This window comes from Chrysoperla carnea, chromosome 4, assembly GCF_905475395.1.
Source record: "Chrysoperla carnea chromosome 4, inChrCarn1.1, whole genome shotgun sequence".
In the NCBI taxonomy this organism is placed as follows: Eukaryota; Metazoa; Arthropoda; class Insecta; order Neuroptera; family Chrysopidae; genus Chrysoperla; species Chrysoperla carnea.
Window position 1 is genome coordinate 8,729,376 of NC_058340.1, and position 20,997 is coordinate 8,750,372.

Consider the following 20,997-nt stretch of genomic DNA (forward strand, 5'->3'; position numbering starts at 1 on the left):
TGCAAAAAAAAAAAAAAAAAAACGACACCAAAAACTACTATTTTCTTCTAGGTTACCTGGAAAACTTGTACTTTTTCAATCGATTCAGGTTGCCATGAATTTTGAGAAAATGCCAAAATATTATTATAACTGTCAATTTGTCATTTTTTGTCAAAATTTTATTGCGAAATTTATCAGAAGTTAAAGAAAACAGAGATAATTTAAAGTAAGTTCAATGGAATTTTTATGTTATGTCATAATAAATATCCTAATCAAACCAAACGTAATGTACTCACATATTGGGTTGACTACTAAATCAGAAGAATGTCTTTTTTAAACTAATATTAAAATTATTTCAAACAGTAAAAAGTAAAAGTAGCTAGAAAATTGAATTCTTTAAAAAATAAAACAAGTATTTGACTTCTAAAATTAATATCTTTAATTTTTAGAAAAATATCTTGTAAATAAAAAAGAAAGCGTTACATTTATAATGTTCCTAGGTACGAAAGGAATATGGTTCCTACCGGGTGTCCCAAGATACTACTCGCTATTTTTTATCCAGTTATAGGTTACCACGTATAAACCCTATAGTAGTATAAATATAGAAAAATAGGCCTGCTTTGCCATTAGCTAAAAATAGCAATTAAAGCTGTTACTAGCCGCTCATAGAAGAGGATGCCTATAAAATAAGTTTTTGAAGCAGTTCCTTAGAGTAAATTCTCAAGATTATACGACGAAGAGAGTGCCTCGAGTGCATTCAATAACGGTGATTCTAGGCATCATAGGTTGGGATCCATGGTATATTATGATTTTGTACTACGGTTCACAAGTTTTAATCGACAGCGGTTGAATATTTAAATTTTCAAGCACAACATATTGTGTAGAAATAGGAGTTTTGGTATTTTTTTAATGCATGACTTTGTGATTTTAAATTTTGGTGCATTGGACTACACACGCCCCTACATTCAAACATCACTAAATATGGTCATGTGAAGGTTGTCTCTGTAAATAAAACACTTAATATTATTGTCAGAATAATGTATGCTTAAAAATGCATTTATGTATGAATAAAACATACAAATGTGGTGACTTGGTTATTGGATGTGCTTTTTTTTTATTAAAGAATTTGATAATTGAGTTTGTTGATAAGTTTCTTTTATTGTTAGATCTTCATATCCTATACCTAGGCGGCGAAAGGTCTTCCTTAGTTCAATAAAATAACTATTTGACTTCTTAAAAAGTAAAGTATAGAAAGAAAATATTACGCCAACTTACGGCAGAAACCATCGATAACAAAATGCTTTTTTTTCGAAAAATTTCAATAAAATTCAATTTTTTGCAATATCTTTAGGGATTTTCAAACCTTATATGATTTTCTCTTGCAGGCATGTTTTGTATAATTTAAGCTCTATAAAATAATAGAAAACAATAGAATTTAAATATAAGTAAAAATAACAGGAAAGAATAATAAATTAAGTGATTGTTTTTATTCTTATTGTAATTTACATTAAATTAAAAATGTGGTATAGATTATTGGATTTGATAATAATAAACTATACACGATATTTGTGGAACGATATTGTGGTCAGTGGCACTCGCATCACAAATGTTTTTACTTAACCCAGATTGCACTGTTCTTACAGAAAATGTTTCTAGTGTATTTTGCCCATTTAGGCTCTTTTTCAAAGGTTAAAAAATACAAGAATAGTTAGGGAAAAATTGTTTACATAAAAGTTACTTGTTTTGGAGAAAAAATAAAATTGAACAAATTATTATTTTGGTAGCTAGGAACTTAGCTGCTGAACTATTAAATTGGTACTATGTTTCTCCTTGGTATGATTAATATGTGTGGTTATGACCACATACTACAGGTCAACCCACGTATTATATAGTTTGAAACAAAATGGAAATGCAAATTTTGATTTTATAAAAATAAATATAAGCCCACAATTTAAATAAAATATTATTTACTTTTACTTTTGAAATATTTCAGATAAACCATACATTATACATTCAATATAAGTAATCTACATAACATTTTGAAATTTTAACAAATAGAACGTGTGCCTATGATGAAGCGAAATTTCTATGATTCTTTATGGCTGTTCTTTGGAGAATTGATAGATAAAGGCAAGTTTAGTAAAAAGAAGAATGCGAATCAGAATGGTAATTGAGTTTTTCGGTGGATTTTTAAATCCGTTTTCTTATATATATATATCCTCCTGGATTTGTACCCTGAATCTTTCGCAATGCGACTAAATATTCCAAGCTATCGAACATAAAAAAAAAAATAATTAATTTTGTTTTGAAACATAATTTTGGACACTTTCAAATCAAGGACAAAATAGATTAATGATTTTATGGATGATATTATAAAATAATTATAGTTTATATTTCAAATAAAACAATTAACACAATTTTTTGTTGTTATATTTACCTAAAAAACAACAATAATTTCATAACACAGGCAGGCATACTTGAAATTTATTATTTAATTATTAATATTGTAATATTTATTATATTTATTAAATTTAAAACAAAGAATGTATAGTTTTATACAAAGTGGCCATCAGAAATTTAACGAGAGCACATATAACCGTGGACAACAAACCATTCAAGTGAGTTTAACGCAGCTTATCACAGATTCGTGATTCGTGAGAAATCTGTAAAATATTTATTATTTTTATTATTTTTCACATTTATAATATACTAGAGTGATACCCACCCGCTTCGCTGGGTTTAAAAGTAAAGATTGATAAAAATTGCTCTCGCTTATCCCCTTTCTATAACACTCGAAATAATGGTAAGGATTGTTTTACACAGGTATGGTTTTTCTATTTTTTTAAATGTATAATAGTCGGAATTATTCATTGAGTATATCGGAAAAGATGGCCGTGAAACATTTTATATTGACTATTTTTACAGAAATCTGTAATTTATGGTAATGTCAAATGACTACTTTCACAGAAATCTGTTATTTATGGTAATGTCAAATTAAATTAATTAAAAAAATTTTTTTTTATTAATATATCTTTATAAATTATATCTCATGTGTTATTCTCATGTATCAGCTATATTGCTGTACACTTTCATTAAAAACCATTCGCTAGTTTTATCGTGAAAGCGTAACAAACAAACAAACAAACATGCTTACTTTACGCATTTAATATATATAGAGAATAGAGATAATATATTTTCTAAATATATATAAAAAAAAACATTTAAATCCGTATTGGTTTGAAAGATTGCATGGAAGAGAAATTTGATATTTTGACCTTTCAGTCTACTAACCTAACTCTAAGTATAAACTTAATTTTTCGATAATTATAGCTTCAACATGTCCATAAAAGGTTAGTTAAGATATAACAGAATATTTTCTAACTATTTTTTGATTCGACTTTTTAAACTTACTTTTTATATTTACATAAGTCGCATGAAAAGGATCTATATTGAGATTTATTTAAATTTAATTTGTTAAGACAAGAGAAAACAAACAATTGACTGAGTTAATTGTCGAAATACCATGTATGGACAGTATTGATTACTCTGTCTTATACTATAACTGATATATCCATAACATACATTACACTATACAATTTTGTGCTCTCACGGGTAAACAGTGATGTTTACGAAAAAATGTTGTTTAATATTTTATAAGGAACATTTTTTACATTTTAATTTATGTTCTATCTCTAACGGTTTACAAGATAGGTCCTACGGAGCAAAGACCCAAATGACCTTATGACCTCTTAAAAAATTCGAAAAAATCGTAAAAAATTATTTCTTTCGAAATTTGAGGAAACTCAGTTTATAAGGTAATTTTGACCCAAGAAATTCAAAAATCGGGTTTATTTGGCGATTGGCCGCGTAATTTTCGAAAAAAACGATATTTCGGATCGATTTCCGGTATTATCTCGAGAATTATTCGCCCAATCGTTAAATGAAACCGATTTTTGTATTTTTTGGGTCAAAATTACCTTATATATAGAGTTTTATCGAAATTGGAGACGATAAATTTGTATCGATTTTTTGAAATTTTTTCAAGGGAAAAATAGAAAAATTCGAAAAAATCGTAAAAAATTAATTGTTTCGGAATTTGAGGAAACTCAGTTTATAAGGTAATTTTGACCCAAGAAATTTAAAAATCGAGTTTATTTGGCGATTGGCCGAGTAATTTTCGAAAAAAACGATATTTCACTTAAACTATATAGTGTCAAGAAACAACCGTTAAAAAATATAAATATAAAAGACAAAATAAACAAACAAAATTACAAAAATAAACTTTAAGTTTGTTTGCAAGATAATTATTTATTTATTGTTCGTGTTTATACATAAATAGAAAATTATACATAACATATATAATAGAAGATACGAAGTTAAGTAAAATAATTAAAATTATATTAAGTTATATTTAGATAAAATAGTAAACCGTTAATGTGATTCAAAGAGTTGCAAGTAATACAAAGATGTTTTTATAGTTGGTTTGAATTTTTAAAACTCCTATGAATAAATGGTGAAAAAAATAAGGAAGATATTAAAAAAATAGAATGACTTCAAAAATACAGCCAGCGACTTCGTAACGTACGCCACGTAAAATCAATGAAGTAATTAGCCGTAAATACAGTAGAATCTTGATAAGTTAAAGTCCAAGGGAAACACAAAATATTTTAAGTTATAGAGGTTTTGGGCTCTGATGGGAAGGGAACATAGTATTTTTTGAAGTAACAGAGGTTTTTATGTTACCGAGGTTTAAGTTATCGAGATTCTACTGTAATTAGTTTTGTTTTAAGAAAAATAATGTGGTTCTATCAAACTAAAGTGACACTGAGAAAGAGATATCTATAGATGTATGTGCACTTTAAAATATATGATCTAAGATGTGCACTCATGTCTACACTCTCTTTTGTTCAGTGCCACTTTGTCTTGATAGAACTACATATAAGAACAATTATAATACGAAAAAGTGAACTTTTTAAAAGAAAAAAAACTTTTATTTAAAAAAACAATGCTAGGTTATTATTTCCATAACTTTTTTTTTTCTTCAAAACTACAATTTTTCAACAGGTAGGACATCCACGCATGTCTTAGAATGCGATCTCCAAATGCAAGGTTTATTTTTCCAACAGCCAATGTACAATTTCTGTAGGAAAAAGGTTAATGTGTAACTGTTTGTATTCGAAAACTGTACAGCAAATCTTAAGCTTTCATACACAAGAGGATCGTAAAGGAGTGTAGTTTTCGCACGAAAGGGCTAAATTTGTAATCCGTATGGATACTTTAGCAGTCAAATTCATTTTAACTCTACACGAGTCAGGACTTAGGAAGTCAGTAAGTAAGTCTTAGAGCTTGTCCTGGTCTTACAGGAAGATTCTTGCAAGTGTCTTGTTTTTTAAAAATCATAAATGCTTTCTTTGTTACATCTACCTTTTTTTCAACAACTTTGAAGGACAACCAGTAATTCATTTCAGCAGTAAAGATGTTTAATCTGTCACAGTTTCTAATCGAAAACTGTACAACGAATATTGTTGGTATTAAATGGTTAAACTTGTAATCCGTGTGGGCACTTTAGGTGGCAAATTCATTTTTTTAACCCTACATGAATCAGAGTTAAGAAGTCAGTAAGTTTTTCGGCAAGAAAGAACCTTTGTCTCTCTTTTACTTGGCTAACTTAGCCTACTACAAAACTAATGTATACTTAGTAAATCGTGTTTCTATGCAAGCAATAAATTAAGGTCATGGTGTTTAACTCAACATGCGTCAGTGTTAGGAAATCAGTAAGTTTTGCAGTCTTACCCTCAAGAAAGACATTGTAACGACCTGGTGATTCTTCATTTTTAACTTACGCAAGATCAATGAGATCCATGGTTACCATCTCGCATATTTTGTTTACTCTGACACCCGATTGCACTCAGAAAGTGGACTTCAAGACATCATTCAAATAGTTTTCATTTTCTCTCCACTTTTCAGCATTCGAATGTGACCTCTTACAAGATTTTTATCTCTTTTTCGCTAGGCTAACTTAATATAATACTAAACTAATGTGTAATTAGTAAATTGTATTTGTATATGCAAGCAATAAATTATGGCGTATTCTTAATTAAACTTATTTCATAACATGTCGAAGTTAGTAATTATATATAAATTATTGCTCATTAAGTAGTAAAGATATTAATGTTGACATATTATATTATACATTATACTTGTATAAGGCTGTAAGATTTTATTTATTTATTTATTTTGGCTTTGTACCTCTATATACTCACTAAACCTAAGCATAAATTTGCCTTAACTCATTCAAAAAATAATCTGAAATAATATAAAATATCTTCTTTATCCAGACTATGAAAAATATTCCAGAGCTCTTTAAGATACGATCAATGGTGCGGATATATGCCTCGCCGATAAGAGAGTCAACTAACCTCTCTACCCTGCCTTATTTGCACTAGTACTCACCCTGTTAACACGAGATATCTCGTGCAACCATGGATGGTTTAGAGACTCAATCAATACGGAAAGATTCAGATCTCCCGACTTCTCTAACTCGGTCATAGATTACTGTGAGTGTAGGAGACGCTGTATACTCATAATGAAGGTCAATTTATAAGGCAGTACATTTTCAATAGTTTGGATAATAACTCAATAATCTTTTCCTGTACACTACCCGATAAGGCAATGGCTCATTCAAGAAAAGGAATATGGAAACAGAAGTATTAAGATATCTAAATGACTAAATTATCCAATCAAATTCATCGAGGTGTACTGTTGATGTGTTTTTTCATCTTATAAGAAAATCTTTGTATGAGAAGGGGCATTAAGCCTCTTCTTAAATCAAATAATTGATATTGATGAGATAGAATTATCAACGAAGAATTGGTGAAATCGGTACCTATTAACAGTTTTATAAATGTATAGTACTAATATCGCGACAGAATTAGTCTCCGAGATAGCTGGTGCTCAGGGGTGTACGGTACTCCCTTTGTCTCCTGGAGTTTGCGGGAAATTCGTTATATAATCGGTCCAAACTTGCTACACGGGGATTTTTGGGTTCGCTGAACAAGACTATCGCGACAAAATCCGGCACCAGGCACCTTGAAAATCAATTCTGTATTCTGATGTTCTTCTTCAGGGACCCCAAAAAATCCACGAGTAACAAGTTTGGAATCATTTTCATTACTATTAACCGAATTGTAAATTTAGTATAATTACGGTCAATTTAAAATGAATTTTATTTATGCAAATTTTAATTTCTTATAAATCATTTTAGGTCACAAATTTCCTGACGCGCTAACAAAAGCCTCGTTTTCTCGACTAACTATGCGATTTTAGAAGATACTTTGAGAGAAATTAGCTTATACATTGTGGTTGTGTGAGATTTTCAAGAGAATTTATACATTAATACATTTGAACATAGATTTAATATTATATTCTTGATAATATCCGGTAATAATAACTTCATTCTTGAAGAAACATATTTAAATAATCTTTTGATTGTGACTGACAACGAACAAATACATACACTGCTACAATAACTGGTTTTTATATCAAATATAATTATTATAGGCTTTTAATTTAACGACAATTATTACAAAAAAATAAAATTAACTGTTTATATAATAATCATTATTATTATTATTATTATGATTTTGGATGTACACAATTCGACTAATAATTTAACCTGGATGGTTGATGGTTAGGTTATATTGGCTGTCCACGAAGGACACACTTAGGCGAACAGTACATTTCTAAGACCCTCAGTATTCTAAGTAAAAGTGGGAGGCTAAGTGACCGAGCGAGTTAAGGCGGAATCAACTTTAACCGTTTCACTACTTTAACTTTGGCTGCAGGTTCGAATCCAGGTAGCGGCAGTCTGATCAAATATAATTAATTGGGTGGTAAATTGATCATGTTGTCATCGCTTGGATAAGAACGAAGTTATCGATTTCACCCACATCATAAATTTAATTTTATGTAATCGAAGTTTAAATAAATAAAGTTTAAAAATAATGATGTGGATAGCCTCTGTTATAGACGTTTATGACTGAGGAACGGATTTTAAATTGCATTATTATTCAAAGCCAAAATAACTCTATAATCTGGAATTGAAATATTACTAATCCGCTTTAAAATTCTTTAAAAAAAAGTTTTCGAAATTGAACTTTGAGGCCAGCCCAGACTTTTAGACCACCTTAGCTAGATAAACATAGGATTTTTTTAAGGGACATTGATTTTTCACAAGTTTCTGTGAATATTCTTGAATATATATTTTTGTATGATATAACAAGTCAAACTGTAATTGTAAATTACAATGTACATACAAACATTAAAATATTAAAAGTAATAAAGTAATTCAACTTTAATTTCATGACTTCGTTCTATATATTTTAATGTTAATTAAATCTAATATTGATTACATTTTAAATGGCTATTCTTTATTTATTTTTAAAAAATATTTTATGCTTTTATAATTCTTTCTCATCGTTTATGTAGTTCACATTACCGAGACAAGAGAAATCTTTGTAAATGTCTAGGAGACGTTCCTGTCAAATTTTTTGTTTTAATATTTAATAAAGCCATATAAGAATTAATTAACCATACAAAAAGAAAGTAAACAAGTGATAACAAACAATTGACTGAGTTAATTGTTGAAATACCATGTATAGACAGTGTTGATGACTATCACATTACACATACATACATGTCACACATACATAACTGATATTATACAATTTATGAGTTTATTGACTTTTTGATTATTAATAGACCAAAAAAGAAAAGAAAATTCGTTTCGAAACAACTTATAAATACAACTCTTGGCATTGATAACTCGATTATGGAACAAGATATTGAACCTGGCTTGGCAAACATATTTCATTCTAAATTAGGATTATGAATCACTATATATTTCTTAAATAGAGATTTCAATGCTTGCATTTATTTCATAACCAGAATCAAACATATACAACAACTGCTAAATAATGGTAATGTGACATCAATTCACAGTGGCCAACACATTGAATTCATTTGTGTAGGTAAATTATACAAGATTGTGTATATGATATAAAATGGGGTAAGGTGCAATACCACGGATACATTTTACCTTGAATCACTATAACGTTTCTGTCTAGATATTGCCGTAGATAACAACCATGGATAACCTAGTGAATGTTAATCTATATATATATCGCACGTTATCGTTCTGATTTGTTTGTTGGGAGGTAAAACGAAAACAAGTGCAAAAAAAAAAAAAAAAAAACGACACCAAAAACTACTATTTTCTTCTAGGTTACCTGGAAAACTTGTACTTTTTCAATCGATTCAGGTTGCCATGAATTTTGAGAAAATGCCAAAATATTATTATAACTGTCAATTTGTCATTTTTTGTCAAAATTTTATTGCGAAATTTATCAGAAGTTAAAGAAAACAGAGATAATTTAAAGTAAGTTCAATGGAATTTTTATGTTATGTCATAATAAATATCCTAATCAAACCAAACGTAATGTACTCACATATTGGGTTGACTACTAAATCAGAAGAATGTCTTTTTTAAACTAATATTAAAATTATTTCAAACAGTGAAACGTAAAAGTAGCTATAAAATTAAATTCTTCAAAGAATCAAACAAGTATTTGACTTCTAAAATTAATATCTTAAATTTTTAGAAAAATATCTTGTAAATAAAAAAGAAAGCGTTACATTTATAATGTTCCTAGGTACGAAAGGAATATGGTTCCTACCGGGTGTCCCAAGATACTACTCGCTATTTTTTATCCAGTTATAGGTTACCACGTATAAACCCTATAGTAGTATAAATATAGAAAAATAGGCCTGCTTTGCCATTAGCTAAAAATAGCAATTAAAGCTGTTACTAGCCGCTCATAGAAGAGGATGCCTATAAAATAAGTTTTTGAAGCAGTTCCTTAGAGTAAATTCTCAAGATTATACGACGAAGAGAGTGCCTCGAGTGCATTCAATAACGGTGATTCTAGGCATCATAGGTTGGGATCCATGGTATATTATGATTTTGTACTACGGTTCACAAGTTTTAATCGACAGCGGTTGAATATTTAAATTTTCAAGCACAACATATTGTGTAGAAATAGGAGTTTTGGTATTTTTTTAATGCATGACTTTGTGATTTTAAATTTTGGTGCATTGGACTACACACGCCCCTACATTCAAACATCACTAAATATGGTCATGTGAAGGTTGTCTCTGTAAATAAAACACTTAATATTATTGTCAGAATAATGTATGCTTAAAAATGCATTTATGTATGAATAAAACATACAAATGTGGTGACTTGGTTATTGGATGTGCTTTTTTTTTATTAAAGAATTTGATAATTGAGTTTGTTGATAAGTTTCTTTTATTGTTAGATCTTCATATCCTATACCTAGGCGGCGAAAGGTCTTCCTTAGTTCAATAAAATAACTATTTGACTTCTTAAAAAGTAAAGTATAGAAAGAAAATATTACGCCAACTTACGGCAGAAACCATCGATAACAAAATGCTTTTTTTTCGAAAAATTTCAATAAAATTCAATTTTTTGCAATATCTTTAGGGATTTTCAAACCTTATATGATTTTCTCTTGCAGGCATGTTTTGTATAATTTAAGCTCTATAAAATAATAGAAAACAATAGAATTTAAATATAAGTAAAAATAACAGGAAAGAATAATAAATTAAGTGATTGTTTTTATTCTTATTGTAATTTACATTAAATTAAAAATGTGGTATAGATTATTGGATTTGATAATAATAAACTATACACGATATTTGTGGAACGATATTGTGGTCAGTGGCACTCGCATCACAAATGTTTTTACTTAACCCAGATTGCACTGTTCTTACAGAAAATGTTTCTAGTGTATTTTGCCCATTTAGGCTCTTTTTCAAAGGTTAAAAAATACAAGAATAGTTAGGGAAAAATTGTTTACATAAAAGTTACTTGTTTTGGAGAAAAAATAAAATTGAACAAATTATTATTTTGGTAGCTAGGAACTTAGCTGCTGAACTATTAAATTGGTACTATGTTTCTCCTTGGTATGATTAATATGTGTGGTTATGACCACATACTACAGGTCAACCCACGTATTATATAGTTTGAAACAAAATGGAAATGCAAATTTTGATTTTATAAAAATAAATATAAGCCCACAATTTAAATAAAATATTATTTACTTTTACTTTTGAAATATTTCAGATAAACCATACATTATACATTCAATATAAGTAATCTACATAACATTTTGAAATTTTAACAAATAGAACGTGTGCCTATGATGAAGCGAAATTTCTATGATTCTTTATGGCTGTTCTTTGGAGAATTGATAGATAAAGGCAAGTTTAGTAAAAAGAAGAATGCGAATCAGAATGGTAATTGAGTTTTTCGGTGGATTTTTAAATCCGTTTTCTTATATATATATATCCTCCTGGATTTGTACCCTGAATCTTTCGCAATGCGACTAAATATTCCAAGCTATCGAACATAAAAAAAAAAATAATTAATTTTGTTTTGAAACATAATTTTGGACACTTTCAAATCAAGGACAAAATAGATTAATGATTTTATGGATGATATTATAAAATAATTATAGTTTATATTTCAAATAAAACAATTAACACAATTTTTTGTTGTTATATTTACCTAAAAAACAACAATAATTTCATAACACAGGCAGGCATACTTGAAATTTATTATTTAATTATTAATATTGTAATATTTATTATATTTATTAAATTTAAAACAAAGAATGTATAGTTTTATACAAAGTGGCCATCAGAAATTTAACGAGAGCACATATAACCGTGGACAACAAACCATTCAAGTGAGTTTAACGCAGCTTATCACAGATTCGTGACATTGATTTCTGTAGAGTTTCAGTTAGCCTAAACAATAAGTTCAATTTGGTGAAATTTAGAAATACTGGTCGTAAAAGTACTTGTGATACTCGATGGATTCGAAATGATATGCAAGAAGCATATTTTTAAGCAATAAGATTTTTCAGCACAATGTTTTTATGCTCTTAATCTTAAACAATAATATCCAGTAAATTGGTTTGATAAAGAAAAGAATCATTTTTTGTGTTTCTATTTGTAAATCATTTGTTACGATTGAGATGAATTTTTGTGGCCAAATTTTATTTTTCCTAATCGAGAAAATAAATAAATCTGTACACGTATCTTGATATAAGCTGAGTTAAAAAGAAAAAGCCACCAACGGAAATTGGTTGCAATTCTCCCTAATTTTTTACATTTTAGTAATTTGTATATATTATATTATTGGAATGAAAATTCCAATAGGATCTTTACTGAATTCATGGAGATCAAAATTTTCTGTTGCGATTTTCTCTTTCGAGTATAGATGAACAGTACGTACATAAATTGCCCATAAGTATCAAATAATCCATCAAAATTTCTAATTTGTGTCTTTTCCAGATGAATATTTTAAACAAAAAATTTTTCTATAAGAAAACTTTTTTGATGAACCATTTTGTAGATATATTTTTAGTGGCTTTTTTTGTTACTAAATGTAATAATAATAATAATGATTGTTGTATGCCATATTTTATTTAGAAAAATTAATTATTTCATATTTGATAATAGAAAACTTAATTGCTTTAAATAATTTACTACTGTAACCCATATTATTTCTATTATTTCAGTTGTATTAACATTTTTGAATAATAAATTGTAAACAGCAGTTTAACGATTGAAAATGGTGAGGAGGGGGGGGGGGTTGAAAAATTGATGGTAATTTGTATAATCTCAAAAATTACTCGATGGTTTTACTTGAAAAAAAAGTGGTTATTAAGGACACAAACAGATATTTTTTCCATAATTATCATTTAAATTGGACTATTTTTAAAGATATGAAAAAAAGAAGGATGGTTTTTCACCATTTTCTCGGAAATTATGAGGTTATGTTAAAATGACTAATATAAAAGTTCTAGATTTTGGCGCGATCAAGAACTTTTAAATTAAATACATTTTATTTGACCCCAACTTTAGTCAGAAAACGCAATTATACAAACTACCACCCCTTTTTCACCCCCCAAAAACACCCTCTAACTTTTCTGCTGGGAAATAGGCTTATTTTATATTCCTTAAAACCGCCTCACCATTTCCAATCGTTAAACTGCTGTTTTCAATCTTTTTTTTTAGTAAAATTATGTTAAAATATCTGGTCCATATCTGTTTGTGACTATATAAAAAGATATTTTTTTTAAACTTACTGGTATTAAAATTTCTGACACAATCCAGAATATTCTAAACTCAATCTAAATATTTTCAACTAATTTAAAACAGTTTAATATTCTTATTTTAGTCCAGAATAATGTAGACGAACAATAGTAACATATTATTGCAATCTATTTCTAAATAAATTTTCAGATAAAATATCTCTTAATAAAGTATACCCTCGACATAAGTAATATTCCCAAAACAAAATATCTTCAAAATAAATGTTCAAATTGTATAATCATCGATAATAAAAATATCTACCTAAAATAATACAGCAAATTATATTTATAATTATTCAATAATAAATTTTACGTTATTTAAAGATTGAAAATTTTTTAAAGATTTAACTCGAAAATTGTTATACTTATAAAATTCAAATATTAAAGTTAATTTTTTTAAATTTAAATTTTTTAAGTTAAATAATATAGGTTGGCTTTATAGAACGTCTTATAAGGCCTTCACCACATGATCGCAATTTTGCAAATCAGTTGGAGACAAACTTTGCAAAACAAGTTGGAGAAACACGTAGGTTTGCAGAAAATATTTTGCAATCAAAAGTTGCATTCATAAAAAATAAAACAATGATTTCTAAGATCTTACCAAAGTATCATAAGATTAAATAATACCAAAATCATTTCCCAAACACACAAACAATATGAAACGATCTCTTATCTTTATCGCATGAAAACACTATCTGGTAAGAAACATATCAAGTTTTTTTATTTATATATCTGTAAAATACGAAAAATAGTTGAACTAATTGATAAGTCCTTTTAAACAAATTAACCAAAAAAGTGCGAAAAATAGTAAAATTTGGAATATTTTTATTTGTTTTTGTAAGGTGACAATCAAATTTAATTTTTAACAAGAAGTAGGTATATTTTATAACCTAATAACAAGAAACATAAATTTTAAATTTATTTATAGAAGAGATATGTTTTTCTTTTTTCGCATTTGTGATAATGTGATAATGGTATTTTTTTTAATATTGTACAATCCCCACACAACCTCCATATAGTCGACTAAAGATACTCGTACGAGGTAAATTACATAGATTTACCTCCCCCCTCAATTTAATTGTTATAGACGCTTAATTGACTTGAAAATTATTTTTATTGATATCAAGGCACTCTTACTCGTATCATGACACACTGACAATGCAATATTTTAATGATGTATCCTGACCAGGATCAGCAGGATAAACGATCGATAATCTTGTCTTGTTACTTATTCTAATATTTATTATCTTTAAATATTATCAGTAAGATCTGATGGTGTAGTGGCGATAGTGTCCGCTTCTCTTTTTTGCACTAAAAGTGGAGAGTAATTTATATTAAAGTTCAAAACGTGGGGTGATCGATATTTATCAAATTAGCTAATTTAAAGAATGGATGTAGAGAGCACCCCACGCTTTGAATTTTTCCTTAAAATTAAAATGATCACTAATTTTTTGTGCAACAATGCGTGTCTTTGGTTTTTTAAACCAAAATTTATTGATTAAATAGTTTTTTTTCAAATTTGAACAGTATTTGCAAATTACTATAGTTTTTTTAAGATCCTTCTATTTATTCAACGTCTGCTAAAAGGTTGGTCAGGTTATTGTAATTCTATTCTAAACAAGCAGGTGTCGCATGGCAAAATGATTTTCTCAAAAGTAATTCGTGACGCCAAAATATTATACAAAAAGTTCATTTGAACATATGTATTCAATTATGATCCCCTTCGGAGCTACTACTGCCATCGCAATTTTCATGCACCATTTTTCGACTAAAAGATCCTATTTTAATGCTGAACATTTTTATATCTAAAAGTTTTGCTCCATTGCAAATAGTTTGTTCTACTGGAGACTAAGGTTTTACTAGTAGATGGAGACCTGAATTGTTCAAAAACTGTTTGAAATATAACAAAACTTTAAAAACAAAGTATGTATGCATACATTCACCAGGCACTATTTAAGGAGTTCCTTTCGCTACCAATGTTAATTAAAATCAATTACCTTCTAGCTAGTGTACTATTTATTTCCAGCCAGCGAAAGCACTGGCTGGAAATTTAACCTTAAATTTATATAATGTTCGATAGATACATCTCAATAGTGCCTGGTAAAATTTTGGTTTGCCTATGGAGAAGCCTATGTGTGCTGAAACAATTCTGTTAATTAGGGGTTCATTTTGATCTTTTTTCATCTCTTCAGCTAAAAACGTTAATAGAGTATTTGTATTAGAAAAGAAAAAGTTGGATAAAAAAGAGTTCTTGGATTTGGATGAACATCTCTATCACAGGACTATTTGTGTGCTGCGTATAGAGGAAAAAATACTTAAAACCATTCTTTGTGTTTTATTTTTGTAATTTTAAGAATATTGAAAACAAATAATAAAATTAGTAAATTAGTCTCTGTATTATTTAGCACGATTTCAATGAATAATACATGAGATATGTAAAAATTTGTTTCATACTAATTAAATTTTATTTAAATTTTCACTGCTGTGATGATATAATATAGCTCAAGAGTGGAAGCAATTTATTTAAGTACTGGAGATTTTTTTATAGAAGAGAAAATTCTGCGAAAATGTCTCAATGGGTACATCGAAAAATAATGGGTATTTAATGATATTTCGAAGCATGAAATTAGTACATCGGTGTCGGAATGAATATTTATATGTCTAAAAAGTGTGTTTGAATTGGGTGACAGTGCAAAATTTCAAATCAATATTCCTATAAATAACGAAAATATGAGGGTGTTTTCATCTTAAATGCGACACACCGTATATGACCTTAATGATGGGAGCGATGATGCTCTCTAGTTGTTTTTTTCAATGCAAAATCTACGTAATTAATCATAATTAATTGCAATTTCAAATAGAGATGATTTTATTCTTAAAAATAAAATTAACTTGATTTACCAATAAACATATTATCATCATTCAATTATTCTTTACAATATATTTATTTTATTTTGTATGTAGGTATATAGCTTGCTAATGTTAAAAGATATAGCATGCCAGCCCTTGACATACAAATAGAAAATTCTTAATAATAAAATAATTATACATTTAATTCTACACAGGTATGTTTAATTTAATTTTGTTATTGCATAACTATTAATATTCAAGCGGATGTGTATTTAATTATTATCGTTTACTCTTTAGCTAATAGAATCATATCATATAAAGTATATAAATGAAACAATAAAAACCCTAATAGACACCTTCATCTCCGAGTGTCTAGTAACACCTTCGACTGGTATTTTTATTGACTCGATATAAATGTGACCACTTCAAGAAGAAAACAATTGATAGTGTATCTTTTCAAACTTTTTCTTCTGAATATTTTACGTTATATTCAAAACATCAATATGGCATAATAAAATATCCACCAATAAGCAATGATTTACGTAGAATGTGATTTAAGCAATTATATCTAGATGCGAGCGCAAAAAAACACTTCTTTGATGAGTTTTTTTTTTTGGAACATCATTTATTTTACATTAATATAAAAAACATATACATATAAGACAATTCTTTAAATTAAAGATCCAGAAGTCCGATTTCAAAAAGATATGGTACTGCTCCTGTTGGCGATTTCTTGGAGGTCCTCCAAAAAAGTTGTCTGGCAGTGAGCACTATATCTCTGGTTGGGATTATCCAAAATGAAAAAATCCAGAAAAATAGTCAAAATTATAATTTTTGACAAAATAGAATTATCGAAATAATTTCCAGAAATCTTATTCCTTCGATTAATACCTGGAGAAAATATCTAAGAAAATTGTGAAAAAATTTGCTCGCCGGCTTTGAAAAGGCTGTTTCGAGAAAAACACGTTTAAAGTTTTAAAAGACGTTTACACTCAGTTAAAATTTTTTTATTTATGCGTTTCGTGAATATTTATCGGATCAACTTCGAATTTTCAGAGAATATACTTAAATATATGTATATTCCGAAAATGATGTTCTTTCTATTTTACTTCAAAACAAATGCGAATGAAAACCGATATCTTTAGGTTGATTGCCTTAAAATTAGTAAAATTTTTCTGCATATAATTGCTACCTCACAAATATTAATATATATCAAATATTAACTGTGAAGTGATTCAAGGTAAAATGTATCTGGGGTACTATATATTCTTCTATTATTTAAATTTTGCATTTTATTGTATTCCATACACCAACATAAATTTAATTATCTTAAACAATTTCTATTATTCATCAATACCATATGGATGATTTTTTTTCTATAGGTGTGTCAGATTCTTTAAGATTTTTACGTCATTATGACTAAATTGTTTTGAATGATATTTATTACTCAAATCTACAGAATATTTTTGATAGAACATTCAAAAATATTCTTTATAATACTTTGTTTAGAAATCATAAAGAATTGTGGTTGGACAACTGTTTTATTTAAAATTGTTCGTATGCTTAGTCAGAAAAATATACCATACATCGGTATCGTTACCATCATTGGACCTTAGAAAACACCCAACTAAACTAGGATTAGAAAATTTAAAAAAAAAATTTAACCAGCGAAATTTACAAAATTTAAAAAACCCCCGACAAAAATTTAGTTATAAAATGTTCTCAATCAAGTCGGTTTAGGGGCTACGATGCGACTGAAAAACACACAGACGCACAGATAAACACTTTAAACTTATAACACTCCTTCTTAAATCAATATCAAAGTGATGGTCAAGGACATCAGATGAGATGAAAAGGATACTTAGAGAGCTATCATTTTTTGGGACCAATTTTTGAAAACATTTTAATTAAAATTGAAATATTTAAGTTGACTTTGTTCTTTTGAATTATTGTTTTGAATTACTTAATTATTTTACCATTTCACTTTTCGAAATGAATGGAGCCAGGTTTATTTGATCATTCATTTCCATAGTAATTATTTATATGTTAAAACTATGTCATTAAAATCGTCATTACAGTCGGGTAATCTCTTTTCGGTCCTATGGAATACTGTTTAATCTTAGAGGTCCTCCGACTGTAAATACGATTTTACTTATCATAACAATTTCAGATGAAAATATTTTGTTTTTTCATACTTTTAAGAGCGCGATTCTGTAATTGTTGGGGTTTTAGTTTTCAAACTTTATTTTATTAAAACCATTTTGGAGTTATAATTTCGTGAGAAAGTATAATAATATATATTATATTTGATAATTGCTATCATAGCTTTATGTCCTGTAGAGGGCGTCATATTCAATTTAATGTGACCCTACAAAGCCTATAATCAGCGGGCAATTAAGAAGCTTCTAACGATACCTCATTTGTCAAATTATGATAAGTAGTTTAGAAGCTAGGTGGGAACAGACGAAAATACATACATTTTAAAATATTTTGCGGTTATAATTTCGTGATTAAGTATAACAATATATATATTTTTGAAAAGTACTAAAAACGCCCTTTAATTTGAAACCAATCACGCTATAGTTTAATTGAAATTTGTTTTTCGATAATAACTTTATGTACTCTAGAGGGCGCTATAGTCAATTTAATCTTGCGCCAAAAAGATTATAACCAGCAAACGATCAAGCCGCTTTTAACGATACCTCATTTGTCAAATTATGATTAGTAGTTATTAACTGTAATTTTTAGAAATGTTACATCCAAGGACACATACTCAGTTGTAAATATCGATTTTTTTTTTATCGTGGATTAGTATTCATTTAATATTTTTATTGATTATAATCAAGGTTAAAAGATATTTAAAGAAAGTTGTCAATTACTAGTGGAAAAACTAATGTTTTTGTAGGTGTAGTATTATCTTGGCAATAAACACATAATCTTATTGATTTTAAGACTTTCTTTTTTCCTTAAAAGCATACACAGACAAGATTGATTCGCAAAATCTCTTTGTAGCGGAGTTCGTGAATATTTTTATCGTGAAGTCCTAAGGCGATTTTTGGAATCAAGTAGAATAATGTAGATTCTTTGAATAATGTAGAATCTTATAGTTTTACTTAGAAAGATTATTAAAATCTCTTTTGTCTTTATTTATTGATTGCCATAATTCCTCGTCTATCAAAGGGTAAACAAGAAAAGAAAAGGTTACCTAAACCTATAAAATTTGAGAAAAGGTTCTTGGGTTTTTGATGTATAGCAGAAGGAAAATACCTAGACCGTGGTATTTTTTAAATGATGAATACATGTAAGTGTATTTGAAACTTCGTGAGTGGTTTCCTTCTGACGAGTCTATCAAACTTTCCCCTACGATTTTATACACAGCAGGGAATTTATCGAACACTATGACCAACAAAAACAATAATACTAAAGTACGGCATGTTCGAGGTGGTATACAAGCTCATCTGTGCAGTATTTTCGCCGGACAAACTATTTGTGTTGTCTAAAGTTGTACCGTTTATTTAAAATCCATATGATTTCAAAAGAAATAAATTGTGCCCCATATATTATTGCTAAGAACTCATTGATATGTGATTACTTCGGCAATTTTTGTAAACAATTTAACTATTTTAAACGCACTTTTAAAATCGACACATTTTTATTAAAATTAAGAAAAAAAATTTCACCTTATATTTAATCCACACTTCAAAAATCACAAAATTATGTATACATCCTTCGGCAATTATTTAACTAAAACACAAAAATTCACTTTCATTTATGCAACAGAACACAAACACTAGAATTTTTTTTAGTAAAAATAAATATTACACTGAAATAATATATTCAATATTATTTTGTTAATAGAAAATTCTTCAAAAAATTACATTATTATCTTACGAAATTTCATACTGTTTTTAAAAACACAGAAATTCTCTTAAAAAGGTAAAGATCTTTAGAGAACACAACATCAACATTTAAACACTACTTAAGTTTAAAAGTTAAGTTTATTATTATTATTTTTATTTGACTTTGCAATGCGCGAAGTATAGTAAACAGGTAGGTAAAGTTGTATACACACTCATACATACATACAAACCACACACAGGTAATACTGATGACGTCATTTACCTATTATAGGAAGTGTCTATTCACACGTTAACGTGCTAATACTTTCCGAAGTATGGTGTTTCATTTTCGATCATACTTAATTTTCTTGAAAGATATTACTATATTAATGAGATAGCAACTGTATACTCATCAGCAACAACGTTATGGGCGATTATATAATTGTAACTACTTAGGCTGTGCCAGTCGGGAATGAAATAGTCGCAGAAACGATGCAATGAAGAAAAATTTGAACAGTAAGTCGGATTTGAATATGGTTTTCAGCATTTAATTCGCTAGAGCGTCAGGAAATTTTGTGACCTGAATTGATTTATAAGAAATTTAAAATATACCATTTGCATTTTATAATAGGGTCACTCAACACGAATTTCGCGTCAGAATTGATCCCCGAGGTAGGGTAAACGGTGTCCCGGTCGTCTCTTAAAAAATTCCGGTCGTCCCCTGAAAAGTTTTTGAAGTCGTTGAGCAAGAATATTGCAACAGAATCAAGCACCAGGTACCTTGTAGATCAATTCTGCAACGATATTCGTGCTCAGAGACCCAAAAAACCCCTGAGTAACGTGTTTGGACCAATTATATAACGAATTTCCTGAAAACTCCAGGAGACGATGGGGATACCTTTTACCATGGGCACTAGGTAACCCGGAGACCAATTTTGACACGATATTCGTGTTTAGCGAATATAATAACGTCGAATATAAAAAACCTCCAAGTTAGAAGTTTGGAATATTTACGGCTAATTTAAAATGCAGTTATAAAATGCATATTATTTATGAAAATTGCATATTTTTAATTTCTTGAAAATCAA

The 20,997-nt window shown here is 28.4% G+C and overlaps 1 protein-coding gene across 2 annotated transcripts in view; it reads right to left on the minus strand.

The window, feature by feature from the left end:
• The window catches only part of LOC123297375, a 36,550-nt gene extending 16,641 nt beyond the window's left edge, over positions 1 to 19,909 (minus strand). Inside the window, exons 1-2 of one of the 2 annotated variants that reach the window (XM_044879007.1) lie at positions 19,893 to 19,909; positions 19,751 to 19,814 (exon numbers count right to left, since the gene is read on the minus strand). The gene's annotated coding sequence lies outside the window, so the exon portion shown is untranslated. Of the gene's footprint in view, positions 1 to 13,821; positions 13,841 to 19,750; positions 19,815 to 19,892 lie in introns of those variants that run through there. The other variant, XM_044879008.1, reaches the window with a different exon arrangement.
• Between the last annotated feature and the right edge of the window lie 1,088 nt (positions 19,910 to 20,997).